Source organism: Plodia interpunctella, chromosome 12, assembly GCF_027563975.2.
Source record: "Plodia interpunctella isolate USDA-ARS_2022_Savannah chromosome 12, ilPloInte3.2, whole genome shotgun sequence".
Taxonomy (NCBI): Eukaryota; Metazoa; Arthropoda; class Insecta; order Lepidoptera; family Pyralidae; genus Plodia; species Plodia interpunctella.
In genome coordinates this window covers 3832398-3859732 of record NC_071305.1, presented here as the reverse complement: position 1 = coordinate 3859732, position 27335 = coordinate 3832398, and positions in this window count along the sequence as shown.

The following is a 27335-nucleotide window of genomic DNA, read 5'->3' as shown; positions in this document are numbered from 1 at the left end:
GGTTGTCTTCTATTCAATCCTATTTACATTTTCAATTCTTCTTTAGACTATCAGTCACATCCATAAGAGGCAATAGTTCCAAGTGTAGCTTTTTATAATGTAAATTTTTTATTCCTCTCATTTTAAAAATTAAATTGTAGAGGCATGTTGTCTATTTCCTATAGCGAACACCTTTTTTTCACCTTTAATGTATTTCACGAATACCTTTTTCAATGCTGTATTTCCTACAGCAAGTAGGAAAAAGACTGTCATGAGTTGAGACTCAGTGAGGCTTAGTGAGAATTAAATGTTTAATCCAACATATTACAAGTAACACGATAGCCATAAAAACGTACCTAATAATGTATAATATCAATGGATGTAATGTTATAGGTACCTACTTCAATCTAATTGACTTTAAAATGGCGCCCTGCCAGTTAGATGATATTTATTAATAAGTAGGAGTAGGTACCTATTCTACATTTTATTCCTCTACTACTTCTACGTAAAGTTAAAAATAAATGTTCTTTGTTCATAAGGCACGATTTAAATGATAATTCGACGACATTACTACGCGACGCGCGTGTTGCGTAGGCAGAACTTTGTTTACTAACACACTTTGAATGCGAATCGGCGATTTTTCCATACCACATATCAATCGTCCACCAATGGAAGTAGCCAGAGTCAGAATGTAAGGTGACAGAGTATAGCCGGTTATATGTCACCTGTCATTCTCTAAGTTTGAAAACAAGTTGGACAAAAATGGGTGTGGCAGTCTACGAACATGACATATTTGTTGCTGGATAAGTCACAATTAAAATTATATTTTTTCTGTCGTATTACCTACGTTAGCAACCCAACTTGCATTTTTAATTTGAACGATAATACCTTTGAGCATACTTTTCGATCAATTTTCCTTGCTTATATCTATCATCGAGATTCGTAAAACAAAATTTGAATCCATTCTCGAAGAATCTAAATATAATCATTTGACTTCAACTCAATAAGACTAAGGAAGCACTTGAACTTTGTAATTGAATGAAGTATGTGAGGGAAATGTTCTCTTTCATAGTTGGTTATAAAAACAGTTATGAATAAGGGTAAATTAGTCTTTTTGTAGACTGTTATAAAAATTGACCAAAGTATTTACATTCTCGCAAGTAAATGATGAATCCAGTCCAGCATAGTAGTATTTAGAGGTCTGTGTTACACAGCCATTAAAGTACTAACCACAAAGGGTAATTCGACAGTAATTTGAATAACTAAACTTCCTTATGGAGGTAGACGAAGACGTTTGACGTCACAGAGCCTACATGAAGTAATAGCGCCATAAAATCTGTTATTTTGTAGGAAGCAACTTCAATATCCTGAGGCACTTCGCAATGTTGTAAATGCCACAGTGGGCAAAACAGCTTTTGCTAAACTAGATTCTTGTATTGCTAATGTAATGACTAACGAAGTAACGGAACATTTTTTGTTATGTGAGGTTCACTGTATTTGTAAATTTACAATTTTCACCTAAATATAAGGTACAACCTTATTCAAAACTCAAGGGCAAGTGTAAAAGTGCAGATCACGTAAATACAAAAATCTCTTCATTAGCCACGATATTGACAGATCGCTTTGTTCCCCACTCGGAACATGAAAAGAAACGCTCAGACAAAATGTTAAGCGGTATACTAATTTTAATATCAATAAGAACAGCCTCGCAACCGAAAACAAAGGCAATGTGGATTGGGACCAAATCCAAAGATATTTTGGTTACCGTACAGTCAACATTACGCCAAACTTACCAAAACATTGAAAAGACGACGCTATTGCTACCATTATAGAGGTCATGAGGATACTTGATGTGCAGTTGTTTGTACCTTAGGACAAACATCCGGCACCCTACGCTGCTTTATGAAGTGCATTGTATGAATGTGTAAATCTCTTTTGTTTTAAATTCAGCGTTTTGTATGCACTTGACATTATTATGTGGAACAAAGATGGTTGATATTTGTGGTTCCATTGTGCAAACTCGACAAATTCGAGAAACCACTATTTAAGACACCCATGACATACCACTTACTTGATTTTTTTTCTAGTCATAATTAAAAAATAATAATCAAATTTGAAAAGTGCCAAATTTGATTAAATTTAAACACATTTTGTAAAAGTTTATAATATAATCGACGGCCACCTACTCGTATATCACCGTTTCATCTTCATCTCCGGTTGATACAGATGTTCCTCAGGGGTCCATTCTTGGTCCTTCAGTTATAGTTAACGACCCGAGGTCACACATAGGCTGACGAGGCTTATATGATGAGGCTTATTAATTTTGTTTCTCTCGTCATACTAACGTCTAGTATAATTTTGCACGATCTAATTCGTGTCGCTTGCTTCATAATCATAAATCGTACAGTTAGCTCGTTTGGTTTGTCTGTGCTTAGTTATCTATGGAACAACATGACACCCGCAGGCAGCCTTGAATTTCATTGCTGGCCTGATAAACGAACCCGTTGTGACCACTCGGTAACTAATTTTATATTCTAGTCGCTACACTAATTAAACTTAGCAAAACACAAGTACAAAATACTGTTTTTCAAATTACATTGGGTATTCTGAAGCAGATAGTAGTACCTAATCAATTTATTTTGAGTACACGCATATGATAACTTGATCAACGCATTACAAAACATAATATAAAATCGCTGTATATATTGTCTATGTTCTTTGTCTTTCTAGATTCGTAAATATTTATTCGTAAATATTCGACCGTATCAATTAATCGTCAAAAGAATCATTACATCTAGGTATGTATAAGTATCTAAGTGCACTGTATATCATAATATGTTATATCAGATTATTGACGTTACCTTTTTGAATGCTGTATAATTTTCCTTTTTGTTAGGTAAAGTGAAGATGTTTATATGTACGACTTCCGAGATAGGTTCTTACGAGATAGGTGCTAAAAGTGTCATAAATCTTCTTAAGAATCAATAAACCCTTTGACTATTAACGGTTAAATTATTATTTTATGGTTATTCCCAGCAGAAGCTTTCGTTTAAATTCTATCTATCAGTCATATTTAACTGTTTATTGTAATTAAAGAGCCTTTTACTTTTTGAATAATTACAGACATTACAATTTGAACTTTATCTAAATGTAATAAGTATGTACTTAGTAGTTGCATTATAATAATAAAGATCATTTCTAACTTTATTTTAATTAGCATTTTCTTTAATATTTGAAAATGTGCAAACTATATATGCGCCGGCTATTTTTAAAACATACAATTCAGCAGTCATAGAGTAGCCACGAAACTAGTAATTTTCATTGTCCCACCTTAATGACCATCATTCGATTGGAATGAACTACTCGTCTCAGTTTCTAAGTCATACATTTCAAAAATAGCACTCCTGATGTGTCTGCCGTGTTGTAACTGGGAACCTAATTCTGGTGAGAGGCGATTGCCCAAGCCATTGGTTGCCAACGAGGAAGTGATGGTGCGTGGGGCAAGTGACCTTGGAGGCTCGTTGCCTACTAATCGCGAGTCACTCTAGTCGCTGGTGTTGCGAATGTAATGCCGGCTCCGCACTATCGTCGAACGCCGACGCGAATGCTTAAACATTGCGTAGTTTGTATGAATGCTTTTATTTACCGAAATGAAAAACCAGCAATGTATACCGAATCCGTCAAAGTTCGGCGAACACTTCCGCGATAGTGTGGAGCCGGCATAACGATAGTACTCTTTATTATCTCAGCAAACAGTTCGCCAAACTTTGGCTGATCCAACGTACATTGCTAGTTTTTCCTTGCGGTAGATAAATAAACTCATACACAATACGCTATGTTCATGAATTCGACAAAAGCTCATTCACGTCAACATTTGTCTCATCATCTACACTTTGCTGATGAAGCTAGTCACCACCTGTGATGGCCACTGCCATGTTTGATGTTTGAGATTGACGTTCATGTCACGGTGTAACAAAAAATGGTGCTGACTACCCACAGTGCCTACCAAAACGGTTTTTATGACGGTATCTGAATTTTATTATCTATAGTTCGGAACTGGAAATATATTCAGAGTATTAAAATTCATTACGCTACTTGCCACTGATGTCGCCGTTAAGCAGTGAGTGAGCGAGTGTTCTTACCTATGTGTCTGCTTCTTGATATCTATTTAACGAATTAAAATCGATATGTTTCTCCGTGAACAATTGTTTTAAATTGTGATAAAAAAAATATCATATATAATAACCCGAACTGTTGGAAATCTCCGCAAATATTACAGAAAAGAGACAATGAAACTGAGTAACTCCTAAAGTCACCTTGTGCAATCCCACAAATTACGATTAAACGAATGTAACACGGCCGTCTCCAATTTAAAATTGAGAACAGAAACGACGCAATAGTGTTGCCAACCACCGAATAATTCTGATCTCCATTTGTTTACGTCAACAACCATTTTCACATTCAGATTGTATTTGCTAACTCGTATATCATGCCATACATTTCTTTACTTGTTTTTAAATGTTATTCGTAATCCCAAAAGTTCACATTGAGGTTAATAAAATACACTGTGTCTTCATCCTTTCTTTATCTTTATGTACTGTGAACTTTCTATTCTTAAAATTTTCAGGTTATTTATTGTTTAAGGAACAAGCATTTTCGTATTTTTACACTCAGGGTGATATGGGAGGTATCTACAATCACAATGTAAAAATATATTCAAAATTATTCAAAGTTAGTAAAAATAACATATTTTTCCATGATAATAATATATTTAAATTGTAGATAATATTATTATCGGTTTGTATCCATATTTTTCCACAGCCGTGTCAGTTTTTCGCACATCTGTGGCAAGATACATATACCCAGCCCCACTATTTACATAATGAATTGATAAAGCGCGAGAGCCCTCATAATCGATACCACTGTGCCCACATTTTAACAGTATGCACATACATACGAATAGATTACACTACTAAATAAACTAAATAAAAAATCTGACAACTAGTACTATAACGTCATCAACATATGTAACCTTACACATTATTATATTATTTTTTTTACGATGATTTTTTTTACATGTTGCAGAAGAGTAAGCAAGCTTGAGTTAGAACTAAAAGCATGCATTTATATATGTACAAAATATCACAGCTGCTATAGCGTAATAAGTAAAAGCAACTAGTGTTCAAACACTTTCAATTTCGTATTACAAACTTTGTATCATAATAAGCAGAGCAGGCTGAAACTTCATGTGCTAATTATAAAACACTGACAATCACTGCAACTGTTGCCACGATGTAACCGTTATAAATCAAATAACGTGCATTAAATCATATAATGTAATAAATTCTAAGTCAGAGTAGCGTTTACTTTTACTTTCGTCGCGATTGCCGGCTTCACTTCCCTCTTCATCGACAAAGGCAGGCTGAACAGCCATCTCTTTCACTCTCGAACAGATCAGATAAGTTTCCTCCCACCAGCCTCCCTTAACATCCTCATAATACCAGTTCGAAGCACGCTTAGTCATCTTGGGTCAGAGATAGTGGATCCAAATGTCATTGCAATCGGTTTCAATAGGTCTTCGGCGCATTTCAATTTGTTCGTGTATCGCTATTAACGATGGTTGCAAGAAGCACAAGTTGAGCAAATTGCGATTAATAGTGTTTTTCAGATCATTAGCGTTAATCACATAAAGAGAGCCGACATTTTGCAAGTTTGCCGTCATGGGGTTATCTTTTGATAGCCTTGATTCCGGCAGGTATATTCGGCTTCTTTGAGCTCAAAGGCAGTCGACGAGCTCTCAGTTTGCTGTTCATTAAACCGTGATAATTATTCATCTTCAGCGTATCTACTGCCAAAAGATTATTATCGGGAATTATTATTTACAAAAAAAAATGCACTTAACGATGATAACTGATTGATATTTTGAAGAAATGACTCTCTAAATGAATGACATTGTTCGGAAACTGATTAATACTGATCAAAAATATCATGTCTCATAAATCATTCAGGGATTCAGCTAATATAATGTTTTCTTGCTATTTTGATCTTTACAAGAGCAGACAACGACGTTGTCTTACCGCGTATAACTTGTTATTGTACTCGTTCGACATTTAATAACGTTACTCCACACATTAACATTTAAAGACGCAGTATTTTCCTATAATAAACACAATTTTATAATATTATACTTTGTTTGTAGTATGCTCATAGTCGATACCTATTGTGTCATCATTTTAGCATAAATAAAATTAAAGTTGTGGTCTAGAATTATAAACTAACAATCTGTATCTACATTAATATGTGTAGTTAAAAATATATATTTTTAATTCCGGTTGCTTTTTGCATTTTAATATGAGTTGAATTCAAAGTTTTTACAAGGCCACGAAAGCTGGCAAACATCGAGCCCTCAACAAACTAACCCTTGATAACAGAGTACATAGTGTTATCTCCGCATATCACATAACGACGACTTTGTTACTGGAGCTCACTCAACTCTGCTACAGAGGAAATATATTAATGGATACAAAGCTTCGCATAACACTCGTTCTTTTATTATACGCTAGCGGCCGGGCCCAGCTTAAATTATACAGCTAAACCTTCTAAACCTTCCTCAGGAATCACTATCTACTGGTGAAAACCGTAAAAATAATTATAAAACGTAAACCGTAGAAAACAGTATTTTTTGAGTTTTTTTGCGTTCATACAGATAGACGCGACAGGATGACTTTATAATAGTATGGTTTTAGTGCCGAATGGAATTCGGAATGAATATAATTCTAAATTTTACACTCAACTCACCATAATTTGTACTTTATATAACCTAATTTTGCGAAACGAATCATAAAAATTACTAAATTTACTGTATAATCTATTGGAAGTATTCTATATTCGTTTTCATGATTCGTCAATTGTTACTATGTGAAATTGAAGCATTTGATTTCAAGAACTACCTAGATTTTTTATTACCTATTATATATATTCGAATTAACTGTCCATCACACAGGTCCGTCATCTCTTTTATCATCTTCTCTGTGTCACGACGGTTTTCTTATCAAGCGATACCCTCGAACCGCGCTCTCGAACTCTTTCCAGGTTTCTAGATGTCATTTATTTTGAACTCTATGCAAATAGTGTTAGTGACACAACGAGCGCCTATATTTGGTACCCCTCTCTTAGTAGGTACTGATATCGACAGAGTAACCATGACATGAATAAAGAAAGATAAAAGAGTCATGGACGAGATTTTTAAATATCCGTTTAAATTAATTTCTTTTTAATGATACTACCTAAAATGACAATGTAGTGGTGCTATATTCATTAATTAGTGTTATCAAAAGTTATGTACCTGGGAAAACGATGGAGAAGTAAAAATTATGATGTTTTTTTTTCTCTTCAAATAGATTGTAAAGAAATATTATATCATAATATTCCATAGGAAAAAACTCTTTTTTGTTTTTATTTAACAGCACATAAAACAAATTACAATTAAAAGTTTTCTAAAATATTTCATAATATTATATTTAAAGTTTTAAATACCGCATTTTCTACGTACTAACTGGTAGTACGTAGAGCATTTTGCTCCCATAAATAAATGTATGACCAAGTTATCACTTGTTTACAAACAAATAGACGATAAACGTTTCTCAGGATTGGCACTGTATTTATTTATGCTACTAAAAACTTTGTGGTGAAAAATTTTGTGTTGCACCCAACGGATTTAAATTAAATAACGAACAGCTCTAACTATAACCCCTTTTACCAGGGCTAGGGCGATATTTGTTACATAGGTTGAAAGCCTGGTTTAACACAACAGTAAAAACAATGGAGTAGAATTATTTTAGACGATCGCGCGCTAACCGTACTCCCTGTTTTCTGGGAAAGCTTCGCGGTGGTCGAGTTCCTTTGTTTTTGAACGTGAGCTGCGTTTTAGATGCACGCAAATTAACTAAATTTAGATCATTTTGTATTTTTGCACCTAATACTGTTTGTACTGAGGTTTGTTAGTACTTTGTAGTACGCTTGCTCTTACGTGTACAGGCAATGGAGGCAAATTCTCGATTCCAATATTTTCACGGCTTTTTGGATATTTGTAACTTGTATTTATTTCTTTTAACATTACAAAAATAGATTTTCGGTAATGGCGTTGGACGAGACTCTGTGATGGCAAAATCTACTACTCTCGCTATGCTTCTTAGCAGTTTTGTTCTTATTCAACGACTGATACTTCTGCAGATCTGCTACTATTGAATACAAAGTAATTTGGCGTTAAACTCAAATAAAAAAATGTGTTTAAATTACGAGCACGTTTGCAGGAATGGTTAGAATAAAACTAACAGAAATACAAACGAGCATAAGCATTATCTACGCAGGATACATGCCTTATCCGAGGCACTAAATGACAAGGTCGCTGTGATACATGTTATAAACATATTAAATATTTTGTGTTCCATAATAAATAGGTTCATTAAGGACTCAGCTAAAAGGAAAAAAAGATTTTTTATAATAATAGGCAATACCTACGCATTTAGAATAGAATCCATTCAGGAAATTAATATTACATACAATAAATGTAGGTTGCTGTATTTCAATTTATCTCCTATCCACTAGGTATTCAATAGTACATAATTATATTGCATATATAATAAATACGACATAGACATTTGGAAGGTTATTTTAAATGAAATTATTTTCTTTATCACTCACATATGTATACATATTTTTTTAAGTTTTTAGTTTTTGTAGTAATAATTACCATAATTATCGTACAATTATCTTTAATAAATTACTTATATCACGAAATAAGTCTAATCCAAGTCAAGAAACGGGCTCAACAAGTTATAAAGAACATGTCATGTGACACATCATTATACATTTAAGTTTATTGCGCTGCTTCTTCCCCTCTACTTTGGAAGTCTGGAGTTTTAAATACATTTTTTAGTCAATAATAAATGATAATAATTGAATAAATAATTTTGAATTTGAATTTACCAAGCCAATCTTATATTTGGACCGAAAGTATTACAAAGTGACGTCATATTCTCTTGATGTTCTGTTTATTTCCCGCTGGCGTGTAATGAGACCGGTTTAATTTTAACGCACCCTCTCGTTTTAAATAGACGGTGCGAGGGGAAGTGCAGCTAGATTGGCGGACCGCTAATAACGATGCGGGCTCTGTAGTCTGAGAGCTCACTGCATCACTGGACCTCTATTTTGGTAATGTCAACTTCATGAATATTTTCATTATTATTGTGGGTTAATTATATATTATCCTTCGGTTATTTAATCTAAAAATTTCAAACATGAACGATCAAAAACACAGTAGAGTCCTTTATATAAAATTTCCTTGTAGAGACTTGACTAATAATTTTAAAAAACGCCTACATTAACTTACATACTCTCTCGGTTAACTGGTAGATAAAGCCCTAAGCTTATAGTCCGACAATTTACAAGTTCTGTTAAAGTTAAATAAATACGATATTCGAATTTAAAACTATTATAATAAACTCGTAAATCTATTTATATAAAACATTTATGCAGTGGATGTCACAGTAGGTGAGAAAGACGCTTACTAAGTGAATTATTACTATATTTTCAATAAATAAACATATATGAACAAATTACACAGATTGAGTTAGCCCCAAAGTAAATTCGAGACTTGTTATATGGGATACTAATTCAACGATACTATATTTTAGCTAGTACTCTTTACTACTTACTTTACTCAATAATTTGAAAAACGTGTGATCAAATAATTATAGAATAGCGTTCTAGCTCCTAGACTACATTAGTTCGTATTCTCGGCGGCTCCCCGATAGTTGTTCTGTTTTTTACAATGACGGTTGGCCATCCATCTAACAATTACCATATAGATTTCGCAAGATAAACTACAACGAGCCTGCATCGGTAATTTAACATGAAATTACTAAAAATTATCATCATTGTGATACTTTTTGTTAGACAATTGCTATGTGATATTTAAAATTTTCCTTTCACAAGTTTCTCATTTTAAAATCTTATGATGTTACCCATGAACAAATAAGTGTATACTTCGTTTTTTCTTACAATTAAGTCTTATTATATCTTTTATTATTATATCTTTTAATATCTATATCTTATAATATCTTTTATTATTTTACAACAATATAAATGAAAATTGGAAATTATTTTGGATATTATCGTGGTTAATAATTTGAATTGTTTTCAACAAAAACTACTAACACTAACACTAAACAAACAATAATTTCACATTTCAACGCGTATAAAAATCCGCAATTTAATTTATTATTTTGAATAAATATAATCGAACGTTAATCAAATTGTCATTTGTTAGAGTAGCATACTTTAACCGTCGATTAGTAGGGGGTTTGCAACCCCATTCCGAGGGTGGGCAATCTGTTTGGGGCCCAATATGCGGGTGCCTCGTGTGGACCATAAACTATTTTTTATGGTACCTTGATTGACATATTGTTTTTAGTCTTCACCCTATTATTATACTCATAAGGTTTGTTTTCGTATAAAAATACTTTTAAAAATCTGCTATTAAAATATAGAAATCAAAACAGAGAAGATTGATGTCGTGGGAACGCAACGTGGGATCCTGATAAGTTTTTGTTAGCTACTATCTGTTAATTTAATGAAATACAACGAAGCGTTCTCGGAGGGTTGTGGTTCCTGCCCTAGAGAAGACCACTCCAAAACCTACCGTGGCGAGTAAGGGATATACATGGAATTAGTACCGTAGTACCTACTGATTGCATGGGCATATAAAGCTTCGACAGTTTATTGTCAATGACAAAATTCTGAATTCCCAAAAAAGGTTGAAGTCAGGCAGGCGGCGGTCAGCCATCATTGTAGAAAACACAATTATACAAATTATGCTATGCTCGAAGCTTACTTATAATATATACCGAATAAACACCATAAAACGCATCAATTAAATAAAAATGTAAAATCCATTTTAAAGAGTGAATTACGGGAGAATGTCAGTCGATTAAAAGAGCTCCCAGCGATTAATGTTCAAGTCGGTTTTATTTTTTACCCGAATACATTACCGGTCCATTGTGGACGTGCAACAGCCAATTACGTATTACGGAAGCAATCTGCACTGCAGCCGAACGAAACTTATTACGTACCAGTGTACGTAAGTATAGTTATCTCATGCTTGTATTGTTTACGTCACGAACGTATTTATCTCATAAAATTAATGCCGAGAACTAATACACGTAAGTACGAGCGAACACACGTTTTTTATATCTATTGAGCCGCTCTAAAATGTGTAAGTATGGAATTGCTTCCTGGTAACGCCTTATCACGACCGTATTGCAGAGTGCAGTGTAATTGTAAATTATTTTAACTACTTTCGGAGTTCCGTGTTCTAGACTCGTTAAAAATGTATGTTAAAGTATTCACACTTATGTAAAGGAAACCATAGTTGAAACAAAATCTTCTACTGAATCGGATTTTACAGCAAGACGTTCTTCGTGCGTAGTATATCTTGTATTTAAACTGATCATTCTTCTATCTATAAATACATGTACTCGTATCTTATACATAAGTAGTTAAACTAAGTAGGTACATACTTAAGTATGTTAGCTTAAGAAGTTAAAGGCGACCCCGATAAAAACCAACAATCCATGATGTTCATTTTCATTTCTAAGATCTTTATATCGTCATCGGAAGAAAAATCCTACATATATAAACGTTAGAGTTATAAATTATGTTTAGTTAAGATTAGGTTACACTATAATATTGAATTATAGAATAGAGTGCGTGTTATCCATTGCATGTTCATTGCGTTTTAATCTCAATTGTATAATAGTTTGCATGTACAATATAGGTAATACGTTTACTGTAATCACTGAATTACGAATGTAAATAGAAAAACAACATTAACACGCAAAATATCTGGTACATGTATATTTGCATAGATCTTACTGATGTCTTACATCTCAGGATATTATTTCATTACTACAGTAAGTAATTCCGAAATTGCTAAACGATAATGCAATTCGACCGATTTAAATAAAAGTTTCCGGTTCATCAGGGGTGGCGAAGTGGCGTTCGTTACAAATCACGCAGGGCTGTTTGTTTGACACCAACGGTCTCGACTCACCCCTCGGGGGAAAGGTTAACGTATTCACTTATCACTCTCAATGCGCTTTTAATGGGGTTGATTGCTTAGAGCGATGGGTTTACTGTTATTGGGTATGTACCATGACGGACTAAGCACAGCTACAGTTTTGCTTTACAATGGTGAATTGCAGTATATTATAACTTCATTGGTATTCCCAGATAGGTGAAAGGGCTGTTTTTTGAAGCCACTTCGATGACTTCATCAGAAGCTGCATTAAATCCATATTTGGCAAGAAACTATTTAATATGCAATGGAGCACGGGTTTGGTGGGTATACCACCGCGAATCAGTCGGCTACAAAATACATAAGTTATTTAAGCAAGATTGCAAGTAGCTTAAATAACTTATCTATTAAATTACTAGTTTGAGTTTATTATTAAGATACTCCTTTTCCTTTTAGTAAACAAGCACTATTTATCTATGCTATGCAATATACTTATCCTATAAAATATGACTGATTTGATAGTCATATTTTCTAGGACAAGTATATTGCATAGCTCAAATTCTGGTATTAGACGATTTATATCTACAATTCATCGGACCTTGATATGTGGGAATAGTGTCAATTTAAACCGAAGACCTTTCGTAAGTGGGAGAAAATCTTATTCAAAAATCAATACACACATACATACATACGGGTGAAGCTAATGATCGGCTTGTAAATTATGTGCTACTCTTCTGCGTCTAATTTGTCGTTTCATTTCAACTAATATTAATGTTCATTATAAATATGCCAGCTACTTCAGAATGGGATTTTCCATTTTCGCAAGTATTCAATTCTAGTTATCGTGACTCTCTCCCACGAGGGATTAACACGTGAGAAATGTGTATGAATTTATGAAGTGAAGCAAAAAGGAAATCCCACGTCAGCCGTCAATGACACGATATAAAATTAAAAGTGTAATTGTAAAGTTCACCGGATATCCGTTGCAATCAGAAGTGTGGATCTTAACGCGTATGAAACGATAATTGATTTTTATTAGAGAGTGAATATAATAATTATATTTTATATCTCTATGACAGTCTCTCTCTCACGCATACGTATATTATCTTTTATCTAAATTCAAGTCTAAATTCAAATGTATTTATGTTTAATAAACATATGCTATCAATACTATTTCACTTACTCATAATCAGCACTTCGAATCACTTAAACCAAATTTTACCATCGCGTGCCATTACAAAAGTCGAAGTAAGAGTCAAAAGTAATAAACATAAAGTCTAATATGCGTTTACTTTTCAATTAAACTCAAACGGAGTACACAACTATCTGGTTGTGTGTAACTCAAACTACCAATTAATAAACGTTGGTCTATATATTATTTTAAAACCATTCATTACATGAAACTGCACATCCGGTTTGTAAATATCAACTGGTGTACTCTTTACAAAGGTTTATGCAAATGTTGTTTTCATAAATCTGTGAAGTGAATTGAGCCTTGATCTTTGGCACCTTCCCTCGTCGTCCGCCACCCCTGTTGGTTAGAATCACCGGGGTTTATTCAAATAGATCATTAGCGATTTTATGCATGTTTCGAGTGTCGACTTGAGCTTTTTATTGTGTTTAAATTCGCCGGTATGTGGGACACGCGCACAGCACGCGACCCGCATGGGAATTTAGTTCTAGGGTGAGTATTTTTAAACTGAATTATTCGCCACCATGGACAACTTTTGCTTTTGTTGCGTCGTAAAAGGGGTGGACAGTAAAAATAGCTCGGTTCCTAAGTTAATGGTGTGCGCAGAAATAGTTTCAAATCACACAGAATGAGTCACAACACGTCAACGGCCAGATAAGCCGTCCTTTACACAGTTTGTAGAGTCGTTAGTAGCCGATTACATTGTTTTGCCGGGCTCACTTCACAGATACCAACTAGCGTTAGTAACGCGGTTTGATAAACTCTTTATACTGTGCATATCGTCCGTCGACCTCACTAATAATATAAGACATCATTAGATAAGTTGAAATTATTGTAAATTCAGTTCGTAGATAGTGTTTTTCTATGATATATTTTTTCAGAGAATCAGAAATAATATCACTCAATTTATAAAAAGGCAAAATGTAATAATTCTTATATAACATCTATTCCATCTTTTCATAAGCAAATTATGACATTTATAAATGTCACATTATGAAACAGTAATTATTATTTATTCCTAATAGAGCGATTAAAATCTTGTTTTAATTTAAGAGCTCTTGTTTAGAGAGTAATTACATAATTCCTGCCTTTGATGACTGCAAATAATGGGTTTGAATGGATAGAAAACTTTTCCTACTGACTCAATCTCTAAATCATCTCTGTAACTCATAATTTGCATCTTCTAAACACTGCATTTCGGTACGGTATGGTATATGCAAGCTAAAAGAACCTGTGTAACAAGAAATCATAATGTGACAACAAATTTTAAGATTCTGAAAGCGAAACATTATGTGAGTACAACAATTATAATACAACAAGAAATTATAAAAAATACTTTACTTATTACTTTCTATTTTTTATATTCTCGTAGCCATAATTATTAATATTTATACCTACACATTTTGATACCAAATCATAACGTATGCTCAAACGGGAGTGTCGTTTTTTGTGCAAGAATCTCGTGGAAACTTTTACATTACAATAACAAAGGAGCGATTTTGAAATCAGAATTCAGAACATCAGCGTCCCTGCTTTAAGTCGAGTGAAATCGTATCCAGAATTTAAATTTCACAAGTTTCAAAATGGACACCCGCTAAATATATCAGTTTGCTTTCTCTCAACTATCAATTTGCGCAGTGTGTACTCAGGGCCAATTATTTCCTTGACAGCTGTAAAACTTGGTGTAAATTGGCCGAGTAAATGGCCGAGTCGAGCATACACTATCGAACCGGTAGTGTATGCTCGACTCGGCCATTTACATTTGCATTAAAGTCAGAATAAAAACCATCATAAGGAATATACTCAATAAATACTGTACCCAACACTTGATTTCAAATTTTAAAAAGTAATTCCGTAAATAAATCTTTCCACACACCAAATTTGTTCAGTACTGTTTCATGAATCACGTTGCTACATTAATGAATCATAGATACAATATTGTTACATGTTCTTCTCTTTAATACTACGAGTACTCTATCTCTGCTAAAATAAAGAAATTAGTGAATTTCAGTAAACTTAGTGTAAATACTGTACATTTCTTCAACTTTGATGCGGCTGACGTTTATACAAAATGGCGTACATTGCTTTTTCTGCGCAGATTAAAGTGAACGTCAAAGTTGATTGGTGCAACCCATTCTTACTGTCCCAATCATGTCCCAATGTACAATGGCCTACAGTCACGTGTGGTGTGGTGGCAGATGTCAAACGGTGCAAGCCACTAATGACATCATTATTGGGCAGAAAATTGCTACTTGTTAAAATTATGTAACTTCGGGAAATTTCCTCAGATCCGGTTTAGTATGTTCGTGTAGGTACAGACCACAGTTACGAACAGAGCATAGATATGTGTTTTTTTCCTGTATAGTATTTTGTATTTAATTTCAAAATAAATATAAGGCATAATTTAATTAGGCAAAAGGATTTAATTTCCTTGAGCTATTCGGTTAAACATGTTCATCCTTGGATATACTGTTTTGGAAAAATATTTCATCAGATTTGTAACTCAAAGACAAAGTCCTGATTGGATCATTATGCACTCATCAGGTTAAAGCTCAATAGTCTTGTCTAAGTATATATTATAAATAACTATGTATTATATTTTATTTGATATAAATTAAAATTGAGCAAAGGCCTCCCCTTTTGTCTTCTTCTTTCATCTAATATATCAAATTTAATTGCGTGAGTTTATGCAATTTGTGACATATGAACCACAATTCATAAGATTTTGATCCTCATTAAATAGAAGTAGTAATTCTTTGAAATTTCCTCATTCTTCCTGAGTCTGTATTTGGATCGAGAAAATTTAACATACATTTGTGGCATTCATAAAAACTAAACAATACCTATATATCTAATGAAAACTTTGAATCAATAACACTAACAAGACACCTATGTAATTGGTCTCCACCTGTGTCCATAACAAGATATTTGTTATGGCAACAAATATCGGCGAAACGTAATTAATTCGCCCGCAAAGATCAAGGCTGCGATTCGAAGATAACTTTTTGTTGGTGTTCGTGACCAATCCGAAGCCTGGTAAAAAGTTGGCGTGTAATTTAAAATGGGTCCCAGAATGGTCGAGCTGGCTTTGGTTCTCAGTTGAATAGAACTAATAAACTAGCGTGTAGTTCCCGTCTTAAAACAGGGCCACTGCATATTCTCCCGGATGGATGGATAGGCAACAAATCAACAATAATATTTAACGAAAGAGTTTGGACATCAGGGAGGCAAGATAAAGTTTGTGTGGTCTATGGTATGAGTGAGAATGGAATAGGCTCTGCTGAAACCATGGTCCACAGACGTTACATACCATAGTCTAATGAAAGATGTTGTACTAGATTAGAAAAATGAAAGAAGTTAACAACGTCGATAAATTGTAATAAATTAAGTAAATTACAATAAATACAAAAAGAGCTCAGTCAGTTTTGACAGCAGTAGGAAAGACAAGGTAAACGTTTCATAGTACCATTTATAAATCCAGATAAAATGTGTTATATATGATGCTTTAATGTTTTACGGATTGTACGAAAACTGACTGAGCAAGACAAGCCGTTTTTTTTGGCAAAACGATGTGGTAATAATAAAATAGCGTCGTAAGCAAGCACATACTGGCTACATCATCACGATACGGAACACTAAGTACGGAATAATCTACGCAACCCAAGGCCGGCCGCATGCGGATACGCAAAAATTTAAGCGAGAACACCACAGATGATTAATATTAAGGTTTATTGACATTAATATTTGTTTGGAATACTCATCTGAATTAATGAACCTGTTTTTCGTCGCGGCGTTTCTATCTCAAATGTCAAGATGGAATGTTTTGGGGGAAACTCGTCAAATTAAATATTTCTTTTACGATGTTTTTGATTCTCCATGTGTTAATCAACCACATGCACATCACAACTTGGCAATAAGTTAAAAAAAAGTTCGCGACGAATTGAGAACCTAACGCTTTTTTTAAGTGGGTTACAAAATATAGCGCGGCATCATGTTACTGGCACATTGGAAGATGTTGAGTGACACATTGAAATTATAATGGATGGCTGTAATCATATGTTTCATGATTAGGTATCTACTTGTTTTTTTTTGTTATTTTCCGCTAACCTCTCTTCTCCTCACGCCAATATTAAACATTTACCAATTCATTTATGTTATTCCGTTTTTATTCTATGTTAATAAAAATAAAGTTTCCTTAGTACTGACACATAGGTCAGTTTTTCCTTTCCTGTATTCTTCCGTAATTAAGATTTGTGTAGTAACTTCTTTTGTTTTTGTTCATAAATTGAAATAATACTGAACCTGCTACGTGGCTCGTAACTCTTTCCAAAATCACGCAATAAGCTAAGTAGAAACCAATTCGTCTATTTCTTAAAAAAAACAACCTATTACGTATAACAAGTTAGCATTAAAAGCATTTTTCTGTGTTTTGTAACAGGCAAAAAAAAACAATATCCATATAAAATGAGTTAACTTGAAGTTTTTGCTCGCAACTTGTATATTTTAGTTTATTTTTACACGGCTTGTTAGATAATACTGCTTTTGTGACCTTCCACCAATCTGCTTAGTCGTTTTAGCAGGTTCCACTTCCTTTTCATAAAGCAAATCGTTTATTATCCAGTTTGTAGAATCGCAAACTGGATATATAAACGATGATCCATCAGAGGCTAAACTAACCATTAGAACGACTTCCTATTGTGTGTGTAAGTGTGTAAGTAAGGCAGTGGCGTAGTGGTTATTATCTAACAGTGAAAGTGTGAATGTGTGCGGCGGAGCGGTGACGTAATGTGCCGGTCGACGGCGGCGCCTGCGCTGTGCCTGTTCCACTCTCACTGCCCAAGATTGATGCTGATTTTCAAGTAAACAACTAGGAAGTTACAGGCTCCATGTCATTAATTCCGTATGTTTTTGCCATAACGAGGAAATTTGTCGAGATAACATCTTGAGGCTTATACTCGGATAAATATTTGAACGAGCGCGTTGAAGTCTTTTAACTGAAGCCACCATTTGCGTGGTACAGACAAACTTAAATTTATCTTTTCGAAAATCGATTTTTATGCTGTTAAAATAAGATTTTTTATTTTAGTAGTAAAATATAATTAATTCAATAACTGACGTAAACGCACATAATGTAAATTTAGTATTTTTTGTTAATGATAGTAATAATGTGGTATAGAGAACGTTTAGTTAATCATAGGTTTCATAAATTAATGGTTATTTTATATCAAACTCGCAACCTCACGGACCAATTATAAAATAGTTTAAGAGATTTGTGCTGACAGGTTCAACAACAATTCCGAGAATAATCTAATTAACACTTTGGTTTTTGACGGTCATCAATTTTTGTTCTAATTTATGTCATTGGGTAATGTTTACCAGATTTTACTTAATCGATATTTTTTAAGATGCAAGGAATACGTGTCTGTGGATATGAAAAAAAACGCGAATTTATTCAGGAAACAGAAACATTATCAATTTATTTGAATTAAATTAATTGGTGATTTTTATGAATAAAAATATCGGGTTTCGGGCTGTGTTTGTCCGTTAATATTTAGGCTAGGTAAAATGTAATGCACATTTATCGAACTAAACTAATATAAAGCCGGTTCAGATCTCACATACGTAATCGTATACGCACGCACCAGTGACGTTGTATGGAACTATATGACACGTGTCATAAATACCATCAACGTCACTGGTACTTCGATCAATCTGCAGTTTAGAACAGGCGATATCGATCACGATAGTATCAAAAGATTTTCTTGAGCTCCTCCGTGCGTCGGAAGGCACGTTGCCGTAAGTAAGCCGTTGGTTTTGGTTGTAATTTTGCAATCGTTAAAGCCGGAAAATCCTCTCCATTTTACATACAAGTGAATAATCAATCAGAGTGCAGGTTTCCTCACGATGTTTGCCTTAACCGGAAGCAAGTTGAGATCGATGAAAACTACTATATATGTGTTAGTCATACAAACTCATGTGGTACGAATAGGATTCGAACTTGGGCCCTTTCGATCCACAGGCGGTCGTCCAACCATGAACCATTACACCACCACCGCTCCTATTACATTAGTAAGTATTATATTATCAGTGCCATTGACTATAATTTCTCAAACCATAGTCCAGAAACATTCAGCCTATATAGCTATTTAAAACAAAATATTATGGAGGATGACTGGCAGTTCGTAGCGCATTCGAGTACGACGCGAACGCAGCGCGGACATGCTCCAGCGCACCAACCATTTTCAGGTACCTGCTTTTTGTCTAAAGCCTCAAGCATATTGAAAACTTGCCTGTCAGCCTCTGTCATTATTTGTTAAGCAAACATTTTTCTGTGATTAATGTAGGTATTTCATGATTTCCGTTACTGGAAGAATTTGTTATTTAATTTTTTTGAGTAAGAAAATATTGCAATAACACGCAATGCATGCAAAACAGAGACGTATTTCTTTCTTTTCGATTATTATTGTTAACAATATAAATAACACACTATAAATCTAAACTGAGACATATTTTACATAAAATATTGTCTATGAATAAAAGGACTAGTTAATTTATAGATAGTATTGAACATTTCATTCTTGAAATCGCGAAAATAAAAATGATTGAACGTTGTAAATGTTTGATGACACTATTTTAAAATAATTTCACGAAACTTTATTTGTTAAAATTATTATTTAAAACAAGTTTAGTGTACGCTTCGCTTTATATTTTTTGCTGAAAGCTTTCGTTAGGCGGAGACTATTGAAATGATAGAACGTGTCACAGAATCGAACGTGATGACCTTCAAACGATGTCAGTTTTACAAAAAGTCCAATGGTAAGGATAAGCATCAGAAAAATAACATTATTCTTTCATTAAGAACCTCGGCGTTTCGGACCCGTGGAAAGGTTCCATCTAACTCCATCTAACTCCTTTAAACTATGAATGAATTTACTAATCAAGCGAACTTATATTTTACTATATTATATCTCGTATCCAATATATTTGTCATCGAGTTTCCGTAAATACAATACTATATTATATTATACTATACTATATTGAGACACATGCATACTATAATTTGCATGCTCCATCTATGGCATGGTAAAAGTTCGAGATGTAAAATCATTAGATTATTCATGCTTTCAGCAATCCCAAACAACAGGCTGACTTGATGGCAGCTTGAGGTGAAGTCATGGAAGTGGCTTAGATCTGGCAAGAATCGGATATATTCTTGCCAGATCTGAGCCACTTCGATGACTGATAGGACGTTTCTAGATGTTCCATCAACACGCAAAGATCTGAAATTCTCATACCAAATAGGTATAGTGTAGTCTAGTCCAGAGATGGTTTCCACAGAGTCAACGTGGGTTTTCGCCGAGAGTAAGCCTTTCTCATCAGACTACTAAAAGATGTAAACATCTCAATCATATCAGTTGCACCAGAACTCTGGGTGGTTGACCAAATACGAAATGATACGTCATCAAAATACCCAAAATAAAGTTATGCAATGTTGTCATGTGTTGACGCAATGGTTGTTTTCGTGGGCCGTGGTAAGTGTGCCGCGGCGGCCATTACGGTCAAGCTGTGGCCTACTGAGACTGTGACATAAGAACGCTTCCGCCACGCTGCGCCAGCGCCACGCTTGGGAATCGCACCCATTCTTCTCGATGTTCTCTCTGCATGACAACATGGTTTGACTCCTGAGGAGGCCGAGGTCCATGCGAAGAAACCGGAAATACGCTCAGATGAAAGTTCTCGTTAGTAACTGATGTAACGCAGTAGTTCAAATCTTGGTGCAATAAAGTAATTTGTTCAATTTTAATCTTGTAAGAGTATCTTTTTGTTATTAGTTTTTTATCAATAAACAGCTTGCTATATACTTAAACTGACTTGTCTAAAATAGTATATTCCAATACTTGGCATATTTTTGACTTGTCATGTCTGATCCAAGTACGAAATTACAATTACAACAATATTTATAGTGGTGATGTTTGACTTGAAACAGGAATATGATGGGTGCGAGACCCATGTAGCGCCACCAATGACGCCAAGTCATGCGGCGCGGCGGCCGGCCTGATAGTGAAAGGTAAGCTTTATGTCACAGCCACAACCACAGCAGGCCACAAGACACTTTGTCCAGAAACTGGTTACGGGAGCATGAACTCTTCGTAATATTGTGTTGTACGGGTTGGAGTTTGCTCAGCAAACTTTGCTGTATAAATAGTGGCTAAACTTAGCAATACTTACGCCCTATGATACAGGCTGTAGTTATAGTTTTCTACTCTTTATAGATAGACGTTAACGTATAACGTTGAAAGATAGTTACAACGACAAAATTAACAATTATACATCAACAAACATACAACAGCCATCTTCTCGAAATTGCAATAAGTACCTACCTATCATCTATACGGTATAATTGGCTTAAATTTTAATTTACAGTAATTTTAAAGGTTTTCATGGAAATTGGCCGTAATTTGGCCCAACCACAACGACAGGTGATGGCCGCCGCCGGCCTCGCTGTTCGCCGATTCTATTGAAGGGTTAAAAATATGTTAAACCGCGAAACTCAAAGTAGGTTTTTATGTGTTATTTTATTATATACCTGCTGTTGTATTTCAAGTACAGATTTCACGAGGATTATATTGAATACTTTTATAAAGAAAAAACATTTAAAAAAAATTAATGTGAAAGTAATTGTATTGTGTAATCAGCTGGTAAAAAATTAGTAATTTATTTCATGGCTATGCAAATTATGTTCACTTCAAACCACTAACTTTGTCAAAATCTATTAAGCCTACCAGAGCATTAAAATCAAATCAATTAGGCTGGCATCAACAATAAAATACCTCCACAACAGAGCCGGATTAACAGAGAGCTACACCTAGACGCCCCGCATCCATTAGGTATCCCTTGCGTGCACAAAAACAATAACTAATTAGTAGGTACAAAGCTAATCCCACAAGTAACATCAAAGGAGTCATGGAAAGCAAAGATGAGGTCTAAGATTTACACGCAACCTCTAAAAAGGCCTATTCACTCTTGCTCTAAAGATACCCAAATGTAGGAACATTTGGGTATCTTTAGAGAGCAGGGAGAGAATTCCAAACTTAAGCCGTGGGCAGCAGAAAAGAGGATCCGAATCAGGAGTTACGAGGTGGAATCCAACCAACCACGCCGTGTCGTTCAATAGCGAAACAGTGCAAGGCTAATCAATTAAATTTGAATTTAATTGATTACCTATTTAATATACCTGCTAATATTATTTCTCACATAAATTATTTGAAACGAGCTAATGCTTTTTGATATCTGTAAAGGAGCCCCAAACTTAGGGCCCCTACGCGGCTGTACCGACCCTGTTCCAGAATTAGAACGAGCTAATAACGAATGTCGCTTGGTTAACATTGTGGTTGTTTCGCAATACTTCTAGTTGGCAACACAGGCCACTTATCAGAGCATGTCAGTCGTCATAGTGCGGAAATACAATGCTGAATTACTGAATAATCGCCAGAAAGTATGGAACAGTAATTTTTTTGATAGAAACCATAAGTCTACATCAGATGACGACTACAAAAGAATGAGTGCGCAAAATAAACATGTTTAAACTATAAGTATACTAATCTATGGTTACGTCACATAGCATTTGTTTAATTCTCGGGAAAATCATTCGCTATTTTTTATTCAAAAACTGCAAAAATTTTGGTTTTAAATATTTACGGCTTACCATAATTTGATAAAACAATGAAAAAGTTTTTTACCTTTTTAAAATAATCATCTGGAACATTCTGTCAATCGGGAATGTATTACTTGAACAACTCGCATTTGGGATTGTATACGGAATTTGAGCTGGGAATCGGTATATTTTATAGATCGGTATCCTACGAAACTTACTAATATTATAAATACGAAAATTTGTGAGGATGTATGTGTGTATGTTTTGTACTCTTTCACGCAAAAACTACTGGACCGATTGTTATGAAACTTGGTACACGGGTAGAATATAACCTGGAACAACACATAGGGTACTTTTCTCCCCAATTTCCTACTGGAGCGAAGCCCCAGGGCGCAGCTAGTATTCTATAATTTCTTTATTTAGCGATGTTGCGTTTACTCCGCACAAGTTTTCCTTGGCAGGGAGATAAATGCACAATACTACGATTATAATAATGTTCATGATTAAATGATAAATCCTTACGTAGATCAAGTATGGAATGTGTTGATTGTGGTGCGTTATACTATCGAAGAAGGATTTACATAAATATGTATAATAAATCATATAATTAAATATTAATTACTAATAGTATTTGACACCCGGTCTCGAACCCGGTCAGAGCAAGATGGAAAATAATCCATTATAAATTGACCTGGGTCCTGGATGTTTAAATAAATATGTATATTTTATAAAATATACTTAGATATTATCGTTGAGTATCCCATGACACAAGTCTCAGATTTACTACGGAGCTACCGCAATCTGTGTGATTTATCCCTATATATTTATTTAATATCCTCTTCCTTCTAATGTGAAACTCATAACTACGTAATATAGAACAGTCTCTTTCTCCGTTCACGCAACGGATTTTGATGGAGTTTTCACTGTTATTTAGACAATTTATTCTCAGAGGTGTATATATACATAAAACTCCGTGCGAAGTCGGGCCAGGTTTCTCTGCCCATAACCACAGTATAATAAAAAGCACTGCCACCGTAACGCAACTAAATTCCATACAAATCGGTTTATTTTCGTTTTTACAAGCTTTTAGAAATCACTTACAAATATTTTTTGTTCGCTACCTACAAGCAAATAGTGTTAAGTTTTCAAAGTGATTACTTTATTAAAGTATAAATTTATTTATTCTGTAAACTAGTATATTTAAAAATCAGTTAACAATACAATAAGTACAGTACATAATCCTTTGTTACACACAAAACAAAACATACATTTACAAACGTAGAAAATTAAATTATATGTATATTAATATGCGCAAATAGCGGCCTTGTCGCAGTGAATTTTTTTTCCAGGTAATCTATTTTATTATTCTCCCAAGCAGGAAAACATGTATGCCGCCCACCTGATGGTAAGTGGTCACCACAACCAATCAAACGCCTGCAACACCAGTGGTAGGTGGTAAAATCAAAAATCAAAAATCAAAATAAAATCATTTATTTAGAAATTAGTTTGGTAAAGTAGGCAATGCACGTATGATACAAATTGCAAGAAATGCAAGAAAAAAAATATTTTGGAAGTTGCAATCACATGTTGCCTTACTAGTCTAATGAAGTCATTAAAAGTAAAAAATGAACCCTTTGTCAAATTCTGGCATTAGTTTTATGCTAATAGAACTAGTCGTGCCGTTTCCTGTTTGACACAAAATTGTTGTAATTGCCCTATTTTCGCTATTACTTAATGGTTTATATTAAACAAGTTTGCAATTAGGGTCAACTGGAGTTGCGCCAATGTTGATAAAACATTTATTCATAGGATCGTGTGGCGTGTGGTCCCCGCCCTAAAATAGGACCACTGGGACGTGACAGCTTATAGGCAAAAACAGCATTTCCGAAGAGGCTTAACGGCAAAGCCAAATTTTCAGGCTTCAGTCATGGCCGTGAATGAAACCGGGAACACGAAAATGAGAGAGACATTTCATTGCATCGTAATAGCGCTGGGAGAACCTTCGCTTGAATGTAAAGAAAGTGAGAGTACGCCGTAATAGCGAACAATCTTCCATCTTCATTCTCGTTTAGACAAAAAACGTCGTGAGCCATTAGGAAATGATAATGTTATAGATTACTACGACGGCGCTCTGGGTTTTCGTTTGAAATGTTGTTGTAAGAATTTAGGAAGGTTGCAAGAATGGTAGCATCTCATAAATTGTCTTCACTGGATCTGCAAGAGCTTTTTTGTTGACATATGATAGAAAAGAACAGCAACAGAGTCTCACACAATGCATCACTAAGAAGTCATCAGTAAGAAATAACATAATATTTGTTCAATAACATATTTAAGATTTTTTAAATAAAAATAATACGAGGAAACTTCTTAGCTCGTTTACTATCAATTTGTAAAGATTGCTGCAACTTTTTTATATAAACACTTATTGATGTTTTAGCAGTAACTTTAATATTTGGCAACCCTACGTAACTGCACTATTTACTGAGAGCTAACGAGCCACCGTGTTTTATGACGTAATAATTATCTCATGAACAATGGAGATAAACGCACTGTCTCGGTACTTACTTCCTGTAGATCCAAATCTAAAAGTTTTGCTAGTATTCAGTGAATAGAATACAGAACTATAACTCCGGCACGACACTTTTTTTAAGGTAATAAAAAAAGGTACTATTTGTCTTGAAATCTCTCATCTGACTTATCCCGGGTACTTGAGAGCCATCTGTTTGGTCTTATAGTTGCCTGGTATAGTGATGCTCATAAGGCGATAAGTCCCACAAATTATAGGTTGGTATATATTTTTTTGTACATTTATGCAATATAGTTGTAAATAAATATATGCTCAGAAATAAGTATTCATTCAATATTGATTTTAGCTCAAAATTTTCCTCCAATCATTTGAAAAACAATCTACAGTTGTAACTTAACTAATGTAATGGCCTAGGTACCCAAGACCAAGAGTAAACATTTGATACCGGTATAACTTATTCCAAATGTTATATTAAAATTTTCTTTTCTTAAAGTATTTGCTGGTAATACTATGCTAATCAATTTCAAAAATTTTGCAAGTCAAATTGGAACCGCCTCCCCTTGACCTATTGGCATGAACTAGAAATTATTTGTTCTCTTATGTAACTACCTATTTGTAATTTCAATAAGAGGAATACGACAGACGAAGATAGTCCGTTCTTCAAGCGAATTATTATAATATATTTATACTACAAAATAAAATGTCTTAAATAATATTCCTATGTTCGCATATAGTCGACATCTTCAACGCTTGACATGCAGTTTCGAAAATTAAGTGCACATACAATTTGGAGGGCAAAGCAGTGCCATTTAAATAGTAATCTTTAAAAAAGGGATCTAGGGGATCAAATGTTAGAACGTTCATTATCAGGTAATGTTTAAAATTCTACAAGGTCCTTGGTCTTCTACACGTGACACAATGCGGACGCTGGCGCCTTCAATCCAAAGCAAGCGGGGTCAATTGACGACTAATTTGAGGAGTTGGGTCATCTAATAAAGGGAGTAGAGAGTTCACACTTCATCACAGGAGATCACAATAAAAAGGCCGACATTGCCATCTAAATTTAAAAATTAAAAAACTGTGTCCTGCGTCAGCAAATGTGTTCCATAACTTATGTAATATTGTGGTATACAAAAGAAGCCAATATCATACAAATAAGCAAATGTGGAAGTCATAAAACAGTTACTTTTACTGTCGAAAAAGATCTTGACAATCCCTCAGGCTTAGAACGACGACTTATGAAGCAAGAATTAGTTGGTAGTTGAAATTTTAGAAGAGATCATCTACAAAGTATATAGGCACTCAAAAATCAATACATCATCAATATCAATCAATACATATAATAAAACAATAAAAAAGTATTTCTGTACATTGAAGATATTTAAATATAAAAAAATTAGATCGATAGAGAATCAGTAATAGAATATAAAAACAAAAAAAGGCTGTCTGTTTGTTCGCACACGCTAATCTCTGGATCTACTGGACGGATTTGAATGAAACTTTTTTTGTTGTATAGCTATGAATCCTGGTCAACATATAGGGTATAATTTATTTTGGAAAATGGAACAGCTCTAGCAGAACCTATAAAGACAAGCTAAACTGTAGGAAATATAGAAAAGTCACCTTAACAAAAATTATTCGCTCTGATGAGCATTTTTTGATGACGTATAAAAATCGAATATATGGAACACCTGATGATGAACTCCAACAGACCAGCTACACTATAACAGATATGACAAAAGCGCCTTAACAAAAATTGATCAGCTTAATGAGCATTTTTAACATAGGTATTTAGAAAAAGAGTAATTTGGTCCACGTTTTTAACCATGACCACAAACATCTTGAGACTCTCAAAAATCTATTTTATTCCCCATGACTTCTTTGCCGCAAGAAACAGCACTTGAAA